This window comes from Schistocerca gregaria, chromosome 10, assembly GCF_023897955.1.
Source record: "Schistocerca gregaria isolate iqSchGreg1 chromosome 10, iqSchGreg1.2, whole genome shotgun sequence".
In the NCBI taxonomy this organism is placed as follows: domain Eukaryota; kingdom Metazoa; phylum Arthropoda; class Insecta; order Orthoptera; family Acrididae; genus Schistocerca; species Schistocerca gregaria.
The window spans coordinates 32382136-32408383 of NC_064929.1; positions in this window are offsets into that span (position 1 = coordinate 32382136).

Here is a 26248-nt window from a genome sequence, read left to right on the forward strand (position 1 = left end):
GCGGTGTCCGAACTCTATTTTCGACGTTATACGTGCCACTTTCAGTGTGGCCAACTACGATTCGATACAGAATGCACGAAACCTGAAAGACACCCTAACGGATACATAGAGAGTAGTGTTTGTCTGCTGAATAATGGGAGTGCAAGGGTCTGTGTCTTCTATATGGCTGTATGTAGCACCATTAGTCTTCGGGGGGGCGGGCGTAGCTCAGATGGTAGAGCGCTCGCTTAGTAAGCGTGAGGTACTGGGATCAATACCCAGTGCCTCCAGAATTTTTAACACACCTACATGCGCACCTTGCCATGCAAGTGGAATAATTCTCAGCCTGCAGATGTGTCTAGGAAGATACAAGCGAATGATTAGCATCCACAATTGGCAAGCGTGCTGTTATTAGTGCGCGGGAAGCACCCTCCTCCCACGCCTACACTTTACTTAGAAACAGTACAAGTGTTCCCGTAAGATTCTCAAGCCTATGTCGGAAAGATCTGCCTTGCGCCGAGTTCACGTAAATCCCACTGCACATTCCTATTCTTTGCGTGCAGTCGGCTGCTACTGGTGTTGCTAGTTGTGACTGCTGATAACAGATGCCGTAGCAATCAATTCATGGAGTGAGTTGTATGTTTTGCGATAGTCTGTCTCTGACAAGCAAGTACAGGTGACATAGGTGCGAACACAGGAAGCTAGCAGACCCTCGCTGCCTGCAGACACCGAGCAGCCACTCTAGGAGGGCGGCCTAAGCCGTAGGCGAAATGTGCTCATTCGCTTTTGCGCGACGTCGAACTATAAATAATGCTGTCACTAGCGTGAGCGTCGTGGAAAGTCGGAAAAGTCGGCTGCGTGGGTGAGTGCCAAGTTTGGGGAGCGTTTTGTAGTATGCGCAGTGCAATGGAGACGCGGAAACTTGTTGTGGCCCAGTGTTTTGCAGTTGGACGACAAGATTAGTACACAGTAGTAAAGAGCGAGGCACTGAGTTGGCATGAGTAATGGAGTGCACAATGGGGCTCGAGATGTGTTTGTTACCTCAGGCGCTGTATGATTGTCGACAAGGAGTGAGAACGGAGCAATTTGTGACGGCTCTTTCAATTTAAGACTTTAAAAACAGACGGAATTTGCATTTGTAATACCAGAGCATCGAAACTACTTGGAACTTTTGTGTATATGAACGTGTCCGCGCCTTTGTACTCTGCTCCCTTCACCGCTACAAACCAACCAACCATCGTGTCCGTGCGCATCAGAGTCGCAAAGAATGGGGAATAGCGCAGTTTGGTCGTGCCTGGGGCGTAGCTGAGATGGTAGAGCGTTCGCTTCGCATGAGAAAGGTGCAGGGTTCAAGCCGCGGCGCCCCAATTTTTTGTGGGCAGTGCATTGTAAGTGTTGGTCGCGGCGAACCTAAAGGCACGCAAGATGTTGCAAAGCCAGCGTCACAGACTGATATGATGTATACTGACGTAAGGAGAGCAAGATGTAAGTGTGGGGACCGGCTGTTATCGAGGTGTCATCGAGTGCAGATCTGTCTTAGGTATCACGGCTTAACCTCATTGAAGTCTAGAGGGTGGACAACACCTTCGTCTTACTCAGAGCGGTGTCCGAACTCTATTTTCGACGTTATACGTGCCACTTTCAGTGTGGCCAACTACGATTCGATACAGAATGCACGAAACCTGAAAGACACCCTAACGGATACATAGAGAGTAGTGTTTGTCTGCTGAATAATGGGAGTGCAAGGGTCTGTGTCTTCTATATGGCTGTATGTAGCACCATTAGTCTTCGGGGGGGCGGGCGTAGCTCAGATGGTAGAGGGCTCGCTTAGTAAGCGTGAGGTACTGGGATCAATACCCAGTGCCTCCAGAATTTTTAACACACCTACATGCGCACCTTGCCATGCAAGTGGAATAATTCTCAGCCTGCAGATGTGTCTAGGAAGATACAAGCGAATGATTAGCATCCACAATTGGCAAGCGTGCTGTTATTAGTGCGCGGGAAGCACCCTCCTCCCACGCCACCACTTTATTTAGAAACAGTACAAGTGTTCCCGTAAGATTCTCAAGCCTATGTCGGAAAGATCTGCCTTGCGCCGAGTTCACGTAAATCCCACTGCACATTCCTATTCTTTGCGTGCAGTCGGCTGCTACTGGTGTTGCTAGTTGTGACTGCTGATAACAGATGCCGTAGCAATCAATTCATGGAGTGAGTTGTATGTTTTGCGATAGTCTGTCTCTGACAAGCAAGCACAGGTGACATAGGTGCGAACACAGGAAGCTAGCAGACCCTCGCTGCCTGCAGACACCGAGCAGCCACTCTAGGAGGGCGGCCTAAGCCGTAGGCGAAATGTGCTCATTCGCTTTTGCGCGACGTCGAACTATAAATAATGCTGTCACTAGCGTGAGCGTCGTGGAAAGTCGGAAAAGTCGGCTGCGTGGGTGAGTGCCAAGTTTGGGGAGCGTTTTGTAGTATGCGCAGTGCAATGGAGACGCGGAAACTTGTTGTGGCCCAGTGTTTTGCAGTTGGACGACAAGATTAGTACACAGTAGTAAAGAGCGAGGCACTGAGTTGGCATGAGTAATGGAGTGCACAATGGGGCTCGAGATGTGTTTGTTACCTCAGGCGCTGTATGATTGTCGACAAGGAGTGAGAACGGAGCAATTTGTGACGGCTCTTTCAATTTAAGACTTTAAAAACAGACGGAATTTGCATTTGTAATACCAGAGCATCGAAACTACTTGGAACTTTTGTGTATATGAACGTGTCCGCGCCTTTGTACTCTGCTCCCTTCACCGCTACAAACCAACCAACCATCGTGTCCGTGCGCATCAGAGTCGCAAAGAATGGGGAATAGCGCAGTTTGGTAGTGCCTGGGGCGTAGCTGAGATGGTAGAGCGTTCGCTTCGCATGAGAAAGGTGCAGGGTTCAAGCCGCGGCGCCCCAATTTTTTGTGGGCAGTGCATTGTAAGTGTTGGTCGCGGCGAACCTAAAGGCACGCAAGATGTTGCAAAGCCAGCGTCACAGACTGATATGATGTATACTGACGTAAGGAGAGCAAGATGTAAGTGTGGGGACCGGCTGTTATCGAGGTGTCATCGAGTGCAGATCTGTCTTAGGTATCACGGCTTAACCTCATTGAAGTCTAGAGGGTGGACAACACCTTCGTCTTACTCAGAGCGGTGTCCGAACTCTATTTTCGACGTTATACGTGCCACTTTCAGTGTGGCCAACTACGATTCGATACAGAATGCACGAAACCTGAAAGACACCCTAACGGATACATAGAGAGTAGTGTTTGTCTGCTGAATAATGGGAGTGCAAGGGTCTGTGTCTTCTATATGGCTGTATGTAGCACCATTAGTCTTCGGGGGGGCGGGCGTAGCTCAGATGGTAGAGGGCTCGCTTAGTAAGCGTGAGGTACTGGGATCAATACCCAGTGCCTCCAGAATTTTTAACACACCTACATGCGCACCTTGCCATGCAAGTGGAATAATTCTCAGCCTGCAGATGTGTCTATGAAGATACAAGCGAATGATTAGCATCCACAATTGGCAAGCGTGCTGTTATTAGTGCGCGGGAAGCACCCTCCTCCCACGCCTACACTTTATTTAGAAACAGTACAAGTGTTCCCGTAAGATTCTCAAGCCTATGTCGGAAAGATCTGCCTTGCGCCGAGTTCACGTAAATCCCACTGCACATTCCTATTCTTTGCGTGCAGTCGGCTGCTACTGGTGTTGCTAGTTGTGACTACTGATAACAGATGCCGTAGCAATCAATTCATGGAGTGAGTTGTATGTTTTGCGATAGTCTGTCTCTGACAAGCAAGCACAGGTGACATAGGTGCGAACACAGGAAGCTAGCAGACCCTCGCTGCCTGCAGACACCGAGCAGCCACTCTAGGAGGGCGGCCTAAGCCGTAGGCGAAATGTGCTCATTCGCTTTTGCGCGACGTCGAACTATAAATAATGCTGTCACTAGCGTGAGCGTCGTGGAAAGTCGGAAAAGTCGGCTGCGTGGGTGAGTGCCAAGTTTGGGGAGCGTTTTGTAGTATGCGCAGTGCAATGGAGACGCGGAAACTTGTTGTGGCCCAGTGTTTTGCAGTTGGACGACAAGATTAGTACACAGTAGTAAAGAGCGAGGCACTGAGTTTTCATGAATAATGGAGTGCACAATGGGGCTCGAGATGTGTTTGTTACCTCAGGTGCTGTATGATTGTCGACAAGGAGTGAAAACGGAGCAATTTGTGACGGCTCTTTCAATTTAAGACGTTAAAAACAGACGGAATTTGCATTTGTAATACCAGAGCATCGAAACTACTTGGAACTTTTGTGTATATGAACGTGTCCGCGCCTTTGTACTCTGCTCCCTTCACCGCTACAAACCAACCAACCATCGTGTCCGTGCGCATCAGAGTCGCAAAGAATGGGGAATAGCGCAGTTTGGTCGTGCCTGGGGCGTAGCTGAGATGGTAGAGCGTTCGCTTCGCGTAGAAAGGTGCAGGGTTCAAGCCGCGGCGCCCCAATTTTTTGTTGGCAGTGCATTGTAAGTGTTGGTCGCGGCGAACCTAAAGGCACGCAAGATGTTGCAAAGCCAGCGTCACAGACTGATATGATGTATACTGACGTAAGGAGAGCAAGATGTAAGTGTGGGGACCGGCTGTTATCGAGGTGTCATCGAGTGCAGATCTGTCTTAGGTATCACGGCTTAACCTCATTGAAGTCTAGAGGGTGGACAACACCTTCGTCTTACTCAGAGCGGTGTCCGAACTCTATTTTCGACGTTATACGTGCCACTTTCAGTGTGGCCAACTACGATTCGATACAGAATGCACGAAACCTGAAAGACACCCTAACGGATACATAGAGAGTAGTGTTTGTCTGCTGAATAATGGGAGTGCAAGGGTCTGTGTCTTCTATATGGCTGTATGTAGCACCATTAGTCTTCGGGGGGGCGGGCGTAGCTCAGATGGTAGAGCGCTCGCTTAGTAAGCGTGAGGTACTGGGATCAATACCCAGTGCCTCCAGAATTTTTAACACACCTACATGCGCACCTTGCCATGCAAGTGGAATAATTCTCAGCCTGCAGATGTGTCTAGGAAGATACAAGCGAATGATTAGCATCCACAATTGGCAAGCGTGCTGTTATTAGTGCGCGGGAAGCACCCTCCTCCCACGCCTACACTTTACTTAGAAACAGTACAAGTGTTCCCGTAAGATTCTCAAGCCTATGTCGGAAAGATCTGCCTTGCGCCGAGTTCACGTAAATCCCACTGCACATTCCTATTCTTTGCGTGCAGTCGGCTGCTACTGGTGTTGCTAGTTGTGACTGCTGATAACAGATGCCGTAGCAATCAATTCATGGAGTGAGTTGTATGTTTTGCGATAGTCTGTCTCTGACAAGCAAGTACAGGTGACATAGGTGCGAACACAGGAAGCTAGCAGACCCTCGCTGCCTGCAGACACCGAGCAGCCACTCTAGGAGGGCGGCCTAAGCCGTAGGCGAAATGTGCTCATTCGCTTTTGCGCGACGTCGAACTATAAATAATGCTGTCACTAGCGTGAGCGTCGTGGAAAGTCGGAAAAGTCGGCTGCGTGGGTGAGTGCCAAGTTTGGGGAGCGTTTTGTAGTATGCGCAGTGCAATGGAGACGCGGAAACTTGTTGTGGCCCAGTGTTTTGCAGTTGGACGACAAGATTAGTACACAGTAGTAAAGAGCGAGGCACTGAGTTGGCATGAGTAATGGAGTGCACAATGGGGCTCGAGATGTGTTTGTTACCTCAGGCGCTGTATGATTGTCGACAAGGAGTGAGAACGGAGCAATTTGTGACGGCTCTTTCAATTTAAGACTTTAAAAACAGACGGAATTTGCATTTGTAATACCAGAGCATCGAAACTACTTGGAACTTTTGTGTATATGAACGTGTCCGCGCCTTTGTACTCTGCTCCCTTCACCGCTACAAACCAACCAACCATCGTGTCCGTGCGCATCAGAGTCGCAAAGAATGGGGAATAGCGCAGTTTGGTCGTGCCTGGGGCGTAGCTGAGATGGTAGAGCGTTCGCTTCGCATGAGAAAGGTGCAGGGTTCAAGCCGCGGCGCCCCAATTTTTTGTTGGCAGTGCATTGTAAGTGTTGGTCGCGGCGAACCTAAAGGCACGCAAGATGTTGCAAAGCCAGCGTCACAGACTGATATGATGTATACTGACGTAAGGAGAACAAGATGTAAGTGTGGGGACCGGCTGTTATCGAGGTGTCATCGAGTGCAGATCTGTCTTAGGTATCACGGCTTAACCTCATTGAAGTCTAGAGGGTGGACAACACCTTCGTCTTACTCAGAGCGGTGTCCGAACTCTATTTTCGACGTTATACGTGCCACTTTCAGTGTGGCCAACTACGATTCGATACAGAATGCACGAAACCTGAAAGACACCCTAACGGATACATAGAGAGTAGTGTTTGTCTGCTGAATAATGGGAGTGCAAGGGTCTGTGTCTTCTATATGGCTGTATGTAGCACCATTAGTCTTTGGGGGGGCGGGCGTAGCTCAGATGGTAGAGGGCTCGCTTAGTAAGCGTGAGGTACTGGGATCAATACCCAGTGCCTCCAGAATTTTTAACACACCTACATGCGCACCTTGCCATGCAAGTGGAATAATTCTCAGCCTGCAGATGTGTCTAGGAAGATACAAGCGAATGATTAGCATCCACAATTGGCAAGCGTGCTGTTATTAGTGCGCGGGAAGCACCCTCCTCCCACGCCTACACTTTACTTAGAAACAGTACAAGTGTTCCCGTAAGATTCTCAAGCCTATGTCGGAAAGATCTGCCTTGCGCCGAGTTCACGTAAATCCCACTGCACATTCCTATTCTTTGCGTGCAGTCGGCTGCTACTGGTGTTGCTAGTTGTGACTGCTGATAACAGATGCCGTAGCAATCAATTCATGGAGTGAGTTGTATGTTTTGCGATAGTCTGTCTCTGACAAGCAAGCACAGGTGACATAGGTGCGAACACAGGAAGCTAGCAGACCCTCGCTGCCTGCAGACACCGAGCAGCCACTCTAGGAGGGCGGCCTAAGCCGTAGGCGAAATGTGCTCATTCGCTTTTGCGCGACGTCGAACTATAAATAATGCTGTCACTAGCGTGAGCGTCGTGGAAAGTCGGAAAAGTCGGCTGCGTGGGTGAGTGCCAAGTTTGGGGAGCGTTTTGTAGTATGCGCAGTGCAATGGAGACGCGGAAACTTGTTGTGGCCCAGTGTTTTGCAGTTGGACGACAAGATTAGTACACAGTAGTAAAGAGCGAGGCACTGAGTTGGCATGAGTAATGGAGTGCACAATGGGGCTCGAGATGTGTTTGTTACCTCAGGCGCTGTATGATTGTCGACAAGGAGTGAGAACGGAGCAATTTGTGACGGCTCTTTCAATTTAAGACTTTAAAAACAGACGGAATTTGCATTTGTAATACCAGAGCATCGAAACTACTTGGAACTTTTGTGTATATGAACGTGTCCGCGCCTTTGTACTCTGCTCCCTTCACCGCTACAAACCAACCAACCATCGTGTCCGTGCGCATCAGAGTCGCAAAGAATGGGGAATAGCGCAGTTTGGTCGTGCCTGGGGCGTAGCTGAGATGGTAGAGCGTTCGCTTCGCATGAGAAAGGTGCAGGGTTCAAGCCGCGGCGCCCCAATTTTTTGTGGGCAGTGCATTGTAAGTGTTGGTCGCGGCGAACCTAAAGGCACGCAAGATGTTGCAAAGCCAGCGTCACAGACTGATATGATGTATACTGACGTAAGGAGAGCAAGATGTAAGTGTGGGGACCGGCTGTTATCGAGGTGTCATCGAGTGCAGATCTGTCTTAGGTATCACGGCTTAACCTCATTGAAGTCTAGAGGGTGGACAACACCTTCGTCTTACTCAGAGCGGTGTCCGAACTCTATTTTCGACGTTATACGTGCCACTTTCAGTGTGGCCAACTACGATTCGATACAGAATGCACGAAACCTGAAAGACACCCTAACGGATACATAGAGAGTAGTGTTTGTCTGCTGAATAATGGGAGTGCAAGGGTCTGTGTCTTCTATATGGCTGTATGTAGCACCATTAGTCTTCGGGGGGGCGGGCGTAGCTCAGATGGTAGAGGGCTCGCTTAGTAAGCGTGAGGTACTGGGATCAATACCCAGTGCCTCCAGAATTTTTAACACACCTACATGCGCACCTTGCCATGCAAGTGGAATAATTCTCAGCCTGCAGATGTGTCTATGAAGATACAAGCGAATGATTAGCATCCACAATTGGCAAGCGTGCTGTTATTAGTGCGCGGGAAGCACCCTCCTCCCACGCCTACACTTTATTTAGAAACAGTACAAGTGTTCCCGTAAGATTCTCAAGCCTATGTCGGAAAGATCTGCCTTGCGCCGAGTTCACGTAAATCCCACTGCACATTCCTATTCTTTGCGTGCAGTCGGCTGCTACTGGTGTTGCTAGTTGTGACTACTGATAACAGATGCCGTAGCAATCAATTCATGGAGTGAGTTGTATGTTTTGCGATAGTCTGTCTCTGACAAGCAAGCACAGGTGACATAGGTGCGAACACAGGAAGCTAGCAGACCCTCGCTGCCTGCAGACACCGAGCAGCCACTCTAGGAGGGCGGCCTAAGCCGTAGGCGAAATGTGCTCATTCGCTTTTGCGCGACGTCGAACTATAAATAATGCTGTCACTAGCGTGAGCGTCGTGGAAAGTCGGAAAAGTCGGCTGCGTGGGTGAGTGCCAAGTTTGGGGAGCGTTTTGTAGTATGCGCAGTGCAATGGAGACGCGGAAACTTGTTGTGGCCCAGTGTTTTGCAGTTGGACGACAAGATTAGTACACAGTAGTAAAGAGCGAGGCACTGAGTTTTCATGAATAATGGAGTGCACAATGGGGCTCGAGATGTGTTTGTTACCTCAGGTGCTGTATGATTGTCGACAAGGAGTGAAAACGGAGCAATTTGTGACGGCTCTTTCAATTTAAGACGTTAAAAACAGACGGAATTTGCATTTGTAATACCAGAGCATCGAAACTACTTGGAACTTTTGTGTATATGAACGTGTCCGCGCCTTTGTACTCTGCTCCCTTCACCGCTACAAACCAACCAACCATCGTGTCCGTGCGCATCAGAGTCGCAAAGAATGGGGAATAGCGCAGTTTGGTCGTGCCTGGGGCGTAGCTGAGATGGTAGAGCGTTCGCTTCGCGTAGAAAGGTGCAGGGTTCAAGCCGCGGCGCCCCAATTTTTTGTTGGCAGTGCATTGTAAGTGTTGGTCGCGGCGAACCTAAAGGCACGCAAGATGTTGCAAAGCCAGCGTCACAGACTGATATGATGTATACTGACGTAAGGAGAGCAAGATGTAAGTGTGGGGACCGGCTGTTATCGAGGTGTCATCGAGTGCAGATCTGTCTTAGGTATCACGGCTTAACCTCATTGAAGTCTAGAGGGTGGACAACACCTTCGTCTTACTCAGAGCGGTGTCCGAACTCTATTTTCGACGTTATACGTGCCACTTTCAGTGTGGCCAACTACGATTCGATACAGAATGCACGAAACCTGAAAGACACCCTAACGGATACATAGAGAGTAGTGTTTGTCTGCTGAATAATGGGAGTGCAAGGGTCTGTGTCTTCTATATGGCTGTATGTAGCACCATTAGTCTTCGGGGGGGCGGGCGTAGCTCAGATGGTAGAGGGCTCGCTTAGTAAGCGTGAGGTACTGGGATCAATACCCAGTGCCTCCAGAATTTTTAACACACCTACATGCGCACCTTGCCATGCAAGTGGAATAATTCTCAGCCTGCAGATGTGTCTAGGAAGATACAAGCGAATGATTAGCATCCACAATTGGCAAGCGTGCTGTTATTAGTGCGCGGGAAGCACCCTCCTCCCACGCCACCACTTTATTTAGAAACAGTACAAGTGTTCCCGTAAGATTCTCAAGCCTATGTCGGAAAGATCTGCCTTGCGCCGAGTTCACGTAAATCCCACTGCACATTCCTATTCTTTGCGTGCAGTCGGCTGCTACTGGTGTTGCTAGTTGTGACTGCTGATAACAGATGCCATAGCAATCAATTCATGGAGTGAGTTGTATGTTTTGCGATAGTCTGTCTCTGACAAGCAAGCACAGGTGACATAGGTGCGAACACAGGAAGCTAGCAGACCCTCGCTGCCTGCAGACACCGAGCAGCCACTCTAGGAGGGCGGCCTAAGCCGTAGGCGAAATGTGCTCATTCGCTTTTGCGCGACGTCGAACTATAAATAATGCTGTCACTAGCGTGAGCGTTGCGTGAGCGTCGTGGAAAGTCGGAAAAGTCGGCTGCGTGGGTGAGTGCCAAGTTTGGGGAGCGTTTTGTAGTATGCGCAGTGCAATGGAGACGCGGAAACTTGTTGTGGCCCAGTGTTTTGCAGTTGGACGACAAGATTAGTACACAGTAGTAAAGAGCGAGGCACTGAGTTGGCATGAGTAATGGAGTGCACAATGGGGCTCGAGATGTGTTTGTTACCTCAGGCGCTGTATGATTGTCGACAAGGAGTGAGAACGGAGCAATTTGTGACGGCTCTTTCAATTTAAGACTTTAAAAACAGACGGAATTTGCATTTGTAATACCAGAGCATCGAAACTACTTGGAACTTTTGTGTATATGAACGTGTCCGCGCCTTTGTACTCTGCTCCCTTCACCGCTACAAACCAACCAACCATCGTGTCCGTGCGCATCAGAGTCGCAAAGAATGGGGAATAGCGCAGTTTGGTCGTGCCTGGGGCGTAGCTGAGATGGTAGAGCGTTCGCTTCGCATGAGAAAGGTGCAGGGTTCAAGCCGCGGCGCCCCAATTTTTTGTGGGCAGTGCATTGTAATTGTTGGTCGCGGCGAACCCTAAGGCACGCAAGATGTTGCAAAGCCAGCGTCACAGACTGATATGATGTATACTGACGTAAGGAGAGCAAGATGTAAGTGTGGGGACCGGCTGTTATCGAGGTGTCATCGAGTGCAGATCTGTCTTAGGTATCACGGCTTAACCTCATTGAAGTCTAGAGGGTGGACAACACCTTCGTCTTACTCAGAGCGGTGTCCGAACTCTATTTTCGACGTTATACGTGCCACTTTCAGTGTGGCCAACTACGATTCGATACAGAATGCACGAAACCTGAAAGACACCCTAACGGATACATAGAGAGTAGTGTTTGTCTGCTGAATAATGGGAGTGCAAGGGTCTGTGTCTTCTATATAGCTGTATGTAGCACCATTAGTCTTCGGGGGGGTGGGCGTAGCTCAGATGGTAGAGGGCTCGCTTAGTAAGCGTGAGGTACTGGGATCAATACCCAGTGCCTCCAGAATTTTTAACACACCTACATGCGCACCTTGCCATGCAAGTGGAATAATTCTCAGCCTGCAGATGTGTCTAGGAAGATACAAGCGAATGATTAGCATCCACAATTGGCAAGCGTGCTGTTATTAGTGCGCGGGAAGCACCCTCCTCCCACGCCTACACTTTACTTAGAAACAGTACAAGTGTTCCCGTAAGATTCTCAAGCCTATGTCGGAAAGATCTGCCTTGCGCCGAGTTCACGTAAATCCCACTGCACATTCCTATTCTTTGCGTGCAGTCGGCTGCTACTGGTGTTGCTAGTTGTGACTGCTGATAACAGATGCCGTAGCAATCAATTCATGGAGTGAGTTGTATGTTTTGCGATAGTCTGTCTCTGACAAGCAAGCACAGGTGACATAGGTGCGAACACAGGAAGCTAGCAGACCCTCGCTGCCTGCAGACACCGAGCAGCCACACTAGGAGGGCTGCCTAAGCCGTAGGCGAAATGTGCTCATTCGCTTTGGCGCGACGTCGAACTATAAATAATGCTGTCACTAGCGTGAGCGTTGCGTGAGCGTCGTGGAAAGTCGGAAAAGTAGGCTGCGTGGGTGAGTGCCAAGTTTGGGGAGCGTTTTGTAGTATGCGCAGTGCAATGGAGACGCGGAAACTTGTTGTGGCCCAGTGTATTGCAGTTGGACGACAAGATTAGTACACAGTAGTAAAGAGCGAGGCACTGAGTTGGCATGAATAATGGAGTGCACAATGGGGCTCGAGATGTGTTTGTTACCTCAGGTGCTGTATGATTGTCGACAAGGAGTGAGAACGGAGCAATTTGTGACGGCTCTTTCAATTTAAGACTTTAAAAACAGACGGAATTTGCATTTGTAATACCAGAGCATCGAAACTACTTGGAACTTTTGTGTATATGAACGTGTCCGCGCCTTTGTACTCTGCTCCCTTCACCGCTACAAACCAACCAACCATCGTGTCCGTACGCATCAGAGTCGCAAACAATGGGGAATAGCGCAGTTTGGTCGTGCCTGGGGCGTAGCTGAGATGGTAGAGCGTTCGCCTCGCATGAGAAAGGTGCAGGGTTCAAGCCGCGGCGCCCCAATTTTTTGTGGGCAGTGCATTGTAACTGTTGGTCGCGGCGAACCTAAAGGCACGCAAGATGTTGCAAAGCCAGCGTCACAGACTGATATGATGTATACTGACGTAAGGAGAGCAAGATGTAAGTGTGGGGACCGGCTGTTATCGAGGTGTCATCGAGTGCAGATCTGTCTTAGGTATCACGGCTTAACCTCATTGAAGTCTAGAGGGTGGACAACACCTTCGTCTTACTCAGAGCGGTGTCCGAACTCTATTTTCGACGTTATACGTGCCACTTTCAGTGTGGCCAACTACGATTCGATACAGAATGCACGAAACCTGAAAGACACCCTAACGGATACATAGAGAGTTGTGTTTGTCTGCTGAATAATGGGAGTGCAAGGGTCTGTGTCTTCTATATGGCTGTATGTAGCACCATTAGTCTTCGGGGGGGCGGGCGTAGCTCAGATGGTAGAGGGCTCGCTTAGTAAGCGTGAGGTACTGGGATCAATACCCAGTGCCTCCAGAATTTTTAACACACCTACATGCGCACCTTGCCATGCAAGTGGAATAATTCTCAGCCTGCAGATGTGTCTAGGAAGATACAAGCGAATGATTAGCATCCACAATTGGCAAGCGTGCTGTTATTAGTGCGCGGGAAGCACCCTCCTCCCACGCCACCACTTTATTTAGAAACAGTACAAGTGTTCCCGTAAGATTCTCAAGCCTATGTCGGAAAGATCTGCCTTGCGCCGAGTTCACGTAAATCCCACTGCACATTCCTATTCTTTGCGTGCAGTCGGCTGCTACTGGTGTTGCTAGTTGTGACTGCTGATAACAGATGCCATAGCAATCAATTCATGGAGTGAGTTGTATGTTTTGCGATAGTCTGTCTCTGACAAGCAAGCACAGGTGACATAGGTGCGAACACAGGAAGCTAGCAGACCCTCGCTGCCTGCAGACACCGAGCAGCCACTCTAGGAGGGCGGCCTAAGCCGTAGGCGAAATGTGCTCATTCGCTTTTGCGCGACGTCGAACTATAAATAATGCTGTCACTAGCGTGAGCGTGGCTTTCTTCGGCGGACCTCGGAAGAGTTCCGCCCTTCGATACCTTGCAGAGTACTGCTACGTATCGAAGTGCTAGGGCTTCGCAGAAGTCGCAGTCGCAGTCGCAGTCGCAGTCGCAGTCGCAGTTCCGGAACCGCCAGCAGCAGCAGCAGCAGCAGCAGCAGTTTCCAGTGCCGCCAGTTTTGCAGTAGCAGTCGTCGCCGGACCCAGCCGCAGCTTCCGGACCCAGCCGCCGCCGCCGCCGCCGCCGCCGCAGCTTCCGGCCCCCGCCGCCGCCGCCGCCGCCGCCGCCGCCGCAGCTTCCGGCCCCCGCCGCCGCCGCCGCCGCCGCCGCCGCCAGGACCCAGTGCTTCGTCTTCCTCTCCTGCTTTCGTTGTCGTCGCTATTCTCGTCTTCGTCTTTGCCTTCATCCTTTCGCTCCTCGACGTCTCTCATCTGTCATCTGTAATCTGTTCCTGACTTTGTCCCTTGTCTGTCCCCATTCTTCTTTTCTGTGTTTCCAGTTTTCCTTACTGCCATCATGACCACCCCCACCACCACCGCCACTACCACCGCCATCGTCTATACGACGCCCTCCCTCGCTGCCACTACTCTTACTTGGTGTGCTCAGTCGCCCCCGTCCTACTATATCCCGCCCCTCCTCACCCTTCCCACCCCAGCTCCCTTTGTCGCCCCATCCCCTGCTCCTTCTCCCCAAGCCTCCACACACGACCCCTTTCCCCCACTCCCCCACACCACTCATGCGGCCCCTGCCAGGGTTGTGTCTCGTCGGGCTACGACCCATGCCGCACCATCGCCGGCGCCAGCACCACCACCTGCAGCAGCGCCACAACCAGCAGCAGCACCAACAGCAGCACCAACAGCAGCACCAGCACCAGCACCGACACCGGGACCTGCCGCTTCCCGTCATCTCCCCGTCACTCCTGTGCCCCACGCCTCCTCCCATCCTGTCCCCGCTGTTAAGCGTCCCAGTGGCACCCCCGCCTCCTCTGCACCCAAGAAGTCCCAGCATCTTCCCCCTCCCCCACCCCTAGATGCCATGGATGTCTCCCCTCCAGCCCCCTCTACTTCCTCTTCTAACTCCCCCTCCTACAAGTATCTCCTCTCCCGTCCTGATCCCTCTCTCCTGGAGGCCCGCAACCTGACCTTGCTCCTCCGCCAATACTTCCCTGCAGCCCCCATCTCCCTTCTTACCCCCCGTAGGGACTCTGTCTTGATCACCTCCCCAAGCCCTACCCTACACTCCGACATCCTCTCCCGAATTCCTCTCACCCGATTTGGACCTAATGCCTCCCTTGCCCCTGCTCCTTCCCCTTCCTCCCCCCGTCAACCCCAACCCCCACGTCGCCCGCCGACCCTCACCGCCGTGATCACTCGGCTTAGCCCGACGATCACGGAGGAAGAGGTGCTGGCGGAGTTGAAGGCCCACCCGTACCTGGAGGTGCGAGCTGTTCGCCGCATTTTCAACTCTGCGGGCCCCACTCGCCTTATGCGAGTTTTCTCCGAACACGCTCCCTCCATCGACCATCTCCTTAAGGAGGGTGCCCTCCTCTTCCACCGCCGGTATAAGGTTGACCCCTCCCGCTCCCCACCACAATCCATTCGCTGCCAGAGGTGTCTGCGTTATAACGCACACCCAACATCAGAGTGCCGCGAGGCCCCAGTCTGCCCGCATTGTAAGCAAGCGCACTTCCTCCGGCAGTGCCCCAACCTTCAGTCTCCTCCCTCCTGCAATACCTGCAACCTCCAACACCCTACCTACTCCCAGAAATGCAAGGCTCGACCTCCTCCATCCGCTCCTGAACTCACTGTTCCTCTCCGCCCTTTGGATGACCCCACCCCTCCTGGCAATTCCCTCCGTCCTCCCCCCACCGCAGAGGACATCATCAGGTTCGTCACAATAGTGCTCCAGAACGTCCATCCCTTTCAGCGTCCCCACACCCTCCACCAGATTTCCCTCGCTGCCCGTTCCGTGTTCCACCTCAACACCTACGCCACCTATTCCCACAACCAGGCCCATTTCACCTTCTCCCGTCTCGACACCCTCGTTTAAATTCCCATTATGGCACGACAGCACCGTATCCTGTTCAATAACATCCGCTCCCTTCCCACCAACAAGCACCTCCTTATGCATACCCTTACGACCCACCGTGTGGATGCCTTCCTTCTGAACGAAACCTTTCTTCAGCCCCACCACACCGTCCACACCTCGCCCTACCTCCTTCACCGGTCTGACAATCCACTCCAGATAGCGCGTGGCGGAGTTGCCATTGGCCACCACCGCCAGATCCCTGTCCGGCTCCAACCCCTCCTTCCTGACCCCACAGAACACTTGATCCTTAGTCTCTTCTTCCCCGGCCTTACCCTTACCTGTGCCACCATCTATGTCCGCCCCGCTGCACCTATTCCTTTCGACTTCCTTTCCCACATCGACCGTACCTTCTCCTCCTACGTGATCGCCGCCGACCTTAACATCCATAGTCGTTCTGCCGCCCAGTTACGGCGGTGGCATCGGTTCCTTGCCACCCTCCAAGGCGACGTCCTTCCAATTCCCCAACACACCCGCCCTGAATCCAATACCACTCCCGATGTCGTCCTAGCCTCCCCCACCCTGCTTGGCCGCATAGCGGTGGACGTCCTTGATCCCATTGGCAGTGACCATCTCCCTGTCCTCCTCACTGTATCAGACGGTCGTCGCCCCCGTCCCGACCCGCGCCATGACCCTCCCCCGAAATATGTCCATGACTACTCCCGTGCCAACTGGAATGCCTACCGGGACTCCCTTGCTCTCCAGGTCGATAGCCACCCCCTCACCTACCACCAACCTGATGACGTTACCCGTGCTGCCTCCTTTCTCCAGCAGACCTTGTCTGAGGCCGTGGAGGCCCACGTCCCTACCATTGCCATCCATCCGCACCGCCCCACCTTACCCCCACAGGCCGTCCTTCTCCTGCGTGCATCCCGCCGGCTCTACCGTGCCTTCCTTCACACACGTGACCAGGACACACTACGACGCCACCGGCAACTACAGCGACACATCAGGAACTTACTCACGGCAAAGAAACGCCGGGACTGGCGACAGACATGCACCCGTCTTAATGCCACCTTACCTATCAACTCGTCCAAGTACTGGTCAGCCTTCCGCCGCCTTACCGGATCTAAACCCTCTCCCTACTACCCTCTCCTTCATGATGACCACCCCTTCCCTGATGCCCTTAGTAAGGCCAACCATTTCGCCTCCTACCTCTCCGATATCCTTACCATCCCTGACGATCCCCAGTTCGATTATTCCCTCTTTCCTGATGTCCGTGATCGAACTGATACCTCTGTCCCCCCGCTTGCTCCTGGCTTCCAGTACTTGGACAACATCACACACACAGAACTAAATACCCCCATCACCACTCAAGATATCATTGCTACACTTCGCCCTAAACGCAACACTGCTCCCGGTCACGATCGTGTTACTTACCGTCACCTCCGTGAAGCTCCTGCCTCCTTCCTCTCCACATTGGCCAGGCTCTACAATGTGGTCCTGTCCACCGGCTACTACCCCGACCTGTGGAAAACCTCCCGGATCCTGATGTTCCTCAAGCCCGACAAACCGCCTTCCGCTGTCTCCTCCTACCGTCCCATCAGCCTTACCTCGGTCTTCAGCAAGGTCCTGGAATCCATTCTTACCCGCCGCCTACACAAGCACCTTCACCAACACCGCCTCCTCCCCCCTACCCAATGTGGCTTTCGGCCGTCCTTCTCAGCCGATGACCTCCTCCTTCACCTCACTCACCTCCTCTCCGAACAACTCAATTCCCGTCGTTCCGCCATCTTCCTTTCCCTCGACCTCGAACGCGCATATGACCGTGTGTGGCGTTCCGGTCTCCTTTTCAAGCTCCAAACCTTTGCTCTTCCTCTCAACTATGTCCGTCTGGTCGCTTCCTTCCTTTCCCACCGTCCTTCCTATGTCACCATCCACAACACTGATTCCTACACCTTCTACCCCTCCGCCGGTGTGCCCCAAGGTTCCGTCCTTTCCCCTCTTCTCTACCTCCTTTACACGGCAGACATGCCTCCACCTGCACCTCCCCTACACCTTCTCCAGTACGCCGATGACACTGCCTTCCTTGCCCTCGCTCCCACCCTGCAACGCTCCCAGCACCTTCTCCAATCCTATCTTGACCGGTTCACCACTTGGTGTAACCAGTGGTTGCTCAAGGTCAATCCTTCCAAGACCCAGGCGATCATTGTAGGCAAAACCACTCGTTCCTTCCGTCTCCTTGATTTCTATCTTACTATTTATGGCCGTCCCATCACCCTCACACCTACTCTCAAGTACCTTGGTGTCACCCTCGACCGTCGCCTCTCCTGGAACCCACATCTCCGGACGATCCAAGCCAAGGCACGCTCCCGCCTCCGCCTCCTTAAGCTCCTTTCTGGCCGTACATGGGGTCTGGACCCTTCCACCATCCTCTACACCTACAAGTCCCTCATCCGTCCTATCCTTTGCTATGCTCATCCCGCCTGGATCTCTGCCCCTCCTACCTTCTACAAGTCCATTCAGATCCTAGAACGCCATGCGCTCCGCCTCGCCTATCGCATCCGTCTCCCTTCCCCCACGCGGATCCTCTATGACCTGATTCCCTTCCCGCACCTCCTCCTTTTCCTCGAACGGTTACGGATCCTCTACACCTCCCGCAAGCTTGATCCTCCACACCCTCTTGTCTCTCCCATCCTCTCCCACCCCAACCCGCTGCCGCGCCTGCATTCCTATATCCCACCTGCTCTCCATCTTTACACCCTCCACACCCTCTCCCTCGGTGGCTTCCGTCAACTCCCCCTCCCTGATGATGCCCTCCTCCCCTCCATCTACCCCTCCTACCAACTTTGAGCCTTACCTTCCCTCTCCTCTCCTTTTCCTGTGGGCACCCTCTCTCCCTTCTCTCCCTCCCTCCCCTCCCCTTTCTCCTTGGGCTTCCACTCCCCCTACCCTCCCCCTTCTCCTCCATCCCTCTCCTCCACTGGCATCTTCCCCTCCCCCTCTCTCTCCTCTTCCCCACACCTTTTCCCCTTGGCAGGCCACGACTCTGCTGTCTTCCATCAGTTACTTTCATCGTCCTACGCCGAAGACCATCGCATGTGTTTGTGCCTCGACTCTCCTGCAGTGTGTTTGTGTTTCGTCGTTTGTGCTCCGCTGGTTCACGTGTGGCCATCTGCCATCTGCGTTTGTGCACCGTGTTTCTCCGCTTTTATCCATTGTACTACGCACGTGACCGACTCCGTTTTAACTCTGTTTTGTCTACTGTTTGTACCCCGCCGTCTTGATTGTTTTTATATCTCACTCATCTCTGTTCTGTGTATACTCTGAGGCCGAAGAGCGGCATACTTGGTCCGCTGCCGGCCTACCTGTTTGTCACAGGTATTAAAATCACAATAAAGGAAAAAAAAAAAAAAGCGTGAGCGTTGCGTGAGCGTCGTGGAAAGTCGGAAAAGTCGGCTGCGTGGGTGAGTGCCAAGTTTGGGGAGCGTTTTGTAGTATGCGCAGTGCAATGGAGACGCGGAAACTTGTTGTGGCCCAGTGTTTTGCAGTTGGACGACAAGATTAGTACACAGTAGTAAAGAGCGAGGCACTGAGTTTTCATGAATAATGGAGTGCACAATGGGGCTCGAGATGTGTTTGTTACCTCAGGTGCTGTATGATTGTCGACAAGGAGTGAAAACGGAGCAATTTGTGACGGCTCTTTCAATTTAAGACGTTAAAAACAGACGGAATTTGCATTTGTAATACCAGAGCATCGAAACTACTTGGAACTTTTGTGTATATGAACGTGTCCGCGCCTTTGTACTCTGCTCCCTTCACCGCTACAAACCAACCAACCATCGTGTCCGTGCGCATCAGAGTCGCAAAGAATGGGGAATAGCGCAGTTTGGTCGTGCCTGGGGCGTAGCTGAGATGGTAGAGCGTTCGCTTCGCATGAGAAAGGTGCAGGGTTCAAGCCGCGGCGCCCCAATTTTTTGTGGGCAGTGCATTGTAAGTGTTGGTCGCGGCGAACCTAAAGGCACGCAAGATGTTGCAAAGCCAGCGTCACAGACTGATATGATGTATACTGACGTAAGGAGAGCAAGATGTAAGTGTGGGGACCGGCTGTTATCGAGGTGTCATCGAGTGCAGATCTGTCTTAGGTATCACGGCTTAACCTCATTGAAGTCTAGAGGGTGGACAACACCTTCGTCTTACTCAGAGCGGTGTCCGAACTCTATTTTCGACGTTATACGTGCCACTTTCAGTGTGGCCAACTACGATTCGATACAGAATGCACGAAACCTGAAAGACACCCTAACGGATACATAGAGAGTAGTGTTTGTCTGCTGAATAATGGGAGTGCAAGGGTCTGTGTCTTCTATATGGCTGTATGTAGCACCATTAGTCTTCGGGGGGGCGGGCGTAGCTCAGATGGTAGAGGGCTCGCTTAGTAAGCGTGAGGTACTGGGATCAATACCCAGTGCCTCCAGAATTTTTAACACACCTACATGCGCACCTTGCCATGCAAGTGGAATAATTCTCAGCCTGCAGATGTGTCTATGAAGATACAAGCGAATGATTAGCATCCACAATTGGCAAGCGTGCTGTTATTAGTGCGCGGGAAGCACCCTCCTCCCACGCCTACACTTTATTTAGAAACAGTACAAGTGTTCCCGTAAGATTCTCAAGCCTATGTCGGAAAGATCTGCCTTGCGCCGAGTTCACGTAAATCCCACTGCACATTCCTATTCTTTGCGTGCAGTCGGCTGCTACTGGTGTTGCTAGTTGTGACTACTGATAACAGATGCCGTAGCAATCAATTCATGGAGTGAGTTGTATGTTTTGCGATAGTCTGTCTCTGACAAGCAAGTACAGGTGACATAGGTGCGAACACAGGAAGCTAGCAGACCCTCGCTGCCTGCAGACACCGAGCAGCCACTCTAGGAGGGCGGCCTAAGCCGTAGGCGAAATGTGCTCATTCGCTTTTGCGCGACGTCGAACTATAAATAATGCTGTCACTAGCGTGAGCGTCGTGGAAAGTCGGAAAAGTCGGCTGCGTGGGTGAGTGCCAAGTTTGGGGAGCGTTTTGTAGTATGCGCAGTGCAATGGAGACGCGGAAACTTGTTGTGGCCCAGTGTTTTGCAGTTGGACGACAAGATTAGTACACAGTAGTAAAGAGCGAGGCACTGAGTTGGCATGAGTAATGGAGTGCACAATGGGGCTCGAGATGTGTTTGTTACCTCAGGCGCTGTATGATTGTCGACAAGGAGTGAGAACGGAGCAATTTGTGACGGCTCTTTCAATTTAAGACTTTAAAAACAGACGGAATTTGCATTTGTAATACCAGAGCATCGAAACTACTTGGAACTTTTGTGTATATGAACGTGTCCGCGCCTTTGTACTCTGCTCCCTTCACCGCTACAAACCAACCAACCATCGTGTCCGTGCGCATCAGAGTCGCAAAGAATGGGGAATAGCGCAGTTTGGTCGTGCCTGGGGCGTAGCTGAGATGGTAGAGCGTTCGCTTCGCATGAGAAAGGTGCAGGGTTCAAGCCGCGGCGCCCCAATTTTTTGTGGGCAGTGCATTGTAAGTGTTGGTCGCGGCGAACCCTAAGGCACGCAAGATGTTGCAAAGCCAGCGTCACAGACTGATATGATGTATACTGACGTAAGGAGAGCAAGATGTAAGTGTGGGGACCGGCTGTTATCGAGGTGTCATCGAGTGCAGATCTGTCTTAGGTATCACGGCTTAACCTCATTGAAGTCTAGAGGGTGGACAACACCTTCGTCTTACTCAGAGCGGTGTCCGAACTCTATTTTCGACGTTATACGTGCCACTTTCAGTGTGGCCAACTACGATTCGATACAGAATGCACGAAACCTGAAAGACACCCTAACGGATACATAGAGAGTAGTGTTTGTCTGCTGAATAATGGGAGTGCAAGGGTCTGTGTCTTCTATATGGCTGTATGTAGCACCATTAGTCTTCGGGGGGGTGGGCGTAGCTCAGATGGTAGAGGGCTCGCTTAGTAAGCGTGAGGTACTGGGATCAATACCCAGTGCCTCCAGAATTTTTAACACACCTACATGCGCACCTTGCCATGCAAGTGGAATAATTCTCAGCCTGCAGATGTGTCTAGGAAGATACAAGCGAATGATTAGCATCCACAATTGGCAAGCGTGCTGTTATTAGTGCGCGGGAAGCACCCTCCTCCCACGCCACCACTTTATTTAGAAACAGTACAAGTGTTCCCGTAAGATTCTCAAGCCTATGTCGGAAAGATCTGCCTTGCGCCGAGTTCACGTAAATCCCACTGCACATTCCTATTCTTTGCGTGCAGTCGGCTGCTACTGGTGTTGCTAGTTGTGACTGCTGATAACAGATGCCGTAGCAATCAATTCATGGAGTGAGTTGTATGTTTTGCGATAGTCTGTCTCTGACAAGCAAGCACAGGTGACATAGGTGCGAACACAGGAAGCTAGCAGACCCTCGCTGCCTGCAGACACCGAGCAGCCACTCTAGGAGGGCGGCCTAAGCCGTAGGCGAAATGTGCTCATTCGCTTTTGCGCGACGTCGAACTATAAATAATGCTGTCACTAGCGTGAGCGTTGCGTGAGCGTCGTGGAAAGTCGGAAAAGTCGGCTGCGTGGGTGAGTGCCAAGTTTGGGGAGCGTTTTGTAGTATGCGCAGTGCAATGGAGACGCGGAAACTTGTTGTGGCCCAGTGTTTTGCAGTTGGACGACAAGATTAGTACACAGTAGTAAAGAGCGAGGCACTGAGTTTTCATGAATAATGGAGTGCACAATGGGGCTCGAGATGTGTTTGTTACCTCAGGTGCTGTATGATTGTCGACAAGGAGTGAAAACGGAGCAATTTGTGACGGCTCTTTCAATTTAAGACGTTAAAAACAGACGGAATTTGCATTTGTAATACCAGAGCATCGAAACTACTTGGAACTTTTGTGTATATGAACGTGTCCGCGCCTTTGTACTCTGCTCCCTTCACCGCTACAAACCAACCAACCATCGTGTCCGTGCGCATCAGAGTCGCAAAGAATGGGGAATAGCGCAGTTTGGTCGTGCCTGGGGCGTAGCTGAGATGGTAGAGCGTTCGCTTCGCATGAGAAAGGTGCAGGGTTCAAGCCGCGGCGCCCCAATTTTTTGTGGGCAGTGCATTGTAAGTGTTGGTCGCGGCGAACCTAAAGGCACGCAAGATGTTGCAAAGCCAGCGTCACAGACTGATATGATGTATACTGACGTAAGGAGAGCAAGATGTAAGTGTGGGGACCGGCTGTTATCGAGGTGTCATCGAGTGCAGATCTGTCTTAGGTATCACGGCTTAACCTCATTGAAGTCTAGAGGGTGGACAACACCTTCGTCTTACTCAGAGCGGTGTCCGAACTCTATTTTCGACGTTATACGTGCCACTTTCAGTGTGGCCAACTACGATTCGATACAGAATGCACGAAACCTGAAAGACACCCTAACGGATACATAGAGAGTAGTGTTTGTCTGCTGAATAATGGGAGTGCAAGGGTCTGTGTCTTCTATATGGCTGTATGTAGCACCATTAGTCTTCGGGGGGGCGGGCGTAGCTCAGATGGTAGAGGGCTCGCTTAGTAAGCGTGAGGTACTGGGATCAATACCCAGTGCCTCCAGAATTTTTAACACACCTACATGCGCACCTTGCCATGCAAGTGGAATAATTCTCAGCCTGCAGATGTGTCTATGAAGATACAAGCGAATGATTAGCATCCACAATTGGCAAGCGTGCTGTTATTAGTGCGCGGGAAGCACCCTCCTCCCACGCCTACACTTTATTTAGAAACAGTACAAGTGTTCCCGTAAGATTCTCAAGCCTATGTCGGAAAGATCTGCCTTGCGCCGAGTTCACGTAAATCCCACTGCACATTCCTATTCTTTGCGTGCAGTCGGCTGCTACTGGTGTTGCTAGTTGTGACTACTGATAACAGATGCCGTAGCAATCAATTCATGGAGTGAGTTGTATGTTTTGCGATAGTCTGTCTCTGACAAGCAAGTACAGGTGACATAGGTGCGAACACAGGAAGCTAGCAGACCCTCGCTGCCTGCAGACACCGAGCAGCCACTCTAGGAGGGCGGCCTAAGCCGTAGGCGAAATGTGCTCATTCGCTTTTGCGCGACGTCGAACTATAAATAATGCTGTCACTAGCGTGAGCGTCGTGGAAAGTCGGAAAAGTCGGCTGCGTGGGTGAGTGCCAAGTTTGGGGAGCGTTTTGTAGTATGCGCAGTGCAATGGAGACGCGGAAACTTGTTGTGGCCCAGTGTTTTGCAGTTGGACGACAAGATTAGTACACAGTAGTAAAGAGCGAGGCACTGAGTTTTCATGAATAATGGAGTGCACAATGGGGCTCGAGATGTGTTTGTTACCTCAGGTGCTGTATGATTGTCGACAAGGAGTGAAAACGGAGCAATTTGTGACGGCTCTTTCAATTTAAGACGTTAAAAACAGACGGAATTTGCATTTGTAATACCAGAGCATCGAAACTACTTGGAACTTTTGTGTATATGAACGTGTCCGCGCCTTTGTACTCTGCTCCCTTCACCGCTACAAACCAACCAACCATCGTGTCCGTGCGCATCAGAGTCGCAAAGAATGGGGAATAGCGCAGTTTGGTCGTGCCTGGGGCGTAGCTGAGATGGTAGAGCGTTCGCTTCGCATGAGAAAGGTGCAGGGTTCAAGCCGCGGCGCCCCAATTTTTTGTGGGCAGTGCATTGTAAGTGTTGGTCGCGGCGAACCTAAAGGCACGCAAGATGTTGCAAAGCCAGCGTCACAGACTGATATGATGTATACTGACGTAAGGAGAGCAAGATGTAAGTGTGGGGACCGGCTGTTATCGAGGTGTCATCGAGTGCAGATCTGTCTTAGGTATCACGGCTTAACCTCATTGAAGTCTAGAGGGTGGACAACACCTTCGTCTTACTCAGAGCGGTGTCCGAACTCTATTTTCGACGTTATACGTGCCACTTTCAGTGTGGCCAACTACGATTCGATACAGAATGCACGAAACCTGAAAGACACCCTAACGGATACATAGAGAGTAGTGTTTGTCTGCTGAATAATGGGAGTGCAAGGGTCTGTGTCTTCTATATGGCTGTATGTAGCACCATTAGTCTTCGGGGGGGCGGGCGTAGCTCAGATGGTAGAGCGCTCGCTTAGTAAGCGTGAGGTACTGGGATCAATACCCAGTGCCTCCAGAAATTTTAACACACCTACATGCGCACCTTGCCATGCAAGTGGAATAATTCTCAGCCTGCAGATGTGTCTAGGAAGATACAAGCGAATGATTAGCATCCACAATTGGCAAGCGTGCTGTTATTAGTGCGCGGGAAGCACCCTCCTCCCACGCCTACACTTTACTTAGAAACAGTACAAGTGTTCCCGTAAGATTCTCAAGCCTATGTCGGAAAGATCTGCCTTGCGCCGAGTTCACGTAAATCCCACTGCACATTCCTATTCTTTGCGTGCAGTCGGCTGCTACTGGTGATGCTAGTTGTGACTGCTGATAACAGATGCCGTAGCAATCAATTCATGGAGTGAGTTGTATGTTTTGCGATAGTCTGTCTCTGACAAGCAAGCACAGGTGACATAGGTGCGAACACAGGAAGCTAGCAGACCCTCGCTGCCTGCAGACACCGAGCAGCCACTCTAGGAGGGCGGCCTAAGCCGTAGGCGAAATGTGCTCATTCGCTTTTGCGCGACGTCGAACTATAAATAATGCTGTCACTAGCGTGAGCGTCGTGGAAAGTCGGAAAAGTCGGCTGCGTGGGTGAGTGCCAAGTTTGGGGAGCGTTTTGTAGTATGCGCAGTGCAATGGAGACGCGGAAACTTGTTGTGGCCCAGTGTTTTGCAGTTGGACGACAAGATTAGTACACAGTAGTAAAGAGCGAGGCACTGAGTTGGCATGAGTAATGGAGTGCACAATGGGGCTCGAGATGTGTTTGTTACCTCAGGCGCTGTATGATTGTCGACAAGGAGTGAGAACGGAGCAATTTGTGACGGCTCTTTCAATTTAAGACTTTAAAAACAGACGGAATTTGCATTTGTAATACCAGAGCATCGAAACTACTTGGAACTTTTGTGTATATGAACGTGTCCGCGCCTTTGTACTCTGCTCCCTTCACCGCTACAAACCAACCAACCATCGTGTCCGTGCGCATCAGAGTCGCAAAGAATGGGGAATAGCGCAGTTTGGTCGTGCCTGGGGCGTAGCTGAGATGGTAGAGCGTTCGCTTCGCATGAGAAAGGTGCAGGGTTCAAGCCGCGGCGCCCCAATTTTTTGTGGGCAGTGCATTGTAAGTGTTGGTCGCGGCGAACCCTAAGGCACGCAAGATGTTGCAAAGCCAGCGTCACAGACTGATATGATGTATACTGACGTAAGGAGAGCAAGATGTAAGTGTGGGGACCGGCTGTTATCGAGGTGTCATCGAGTGCAGATGTGTCTTAGGTATCACGGCTTAACCTCATTGAAGTCTAGAGGGTGGACAACACCTTCGTCTTACTCAGAGCGGTGTCCGAACTCTATTTTCGACGTTATACGTGCCACTTTCAGTGTGGCCAACTACGATTCGATACAGAATGCACGAAACCTGAAAGACACCCTAACGGATACATAGAGAGTAGTGTTTGTCTGCTGAATAATGGGAGTGCAAGGGTCTGTGTCTTCTATATGGCTGTATGTAGCACCATTAGTCTTCGGGGGGGCGGGCGTAGCTCAGATGGTAGAGCGCT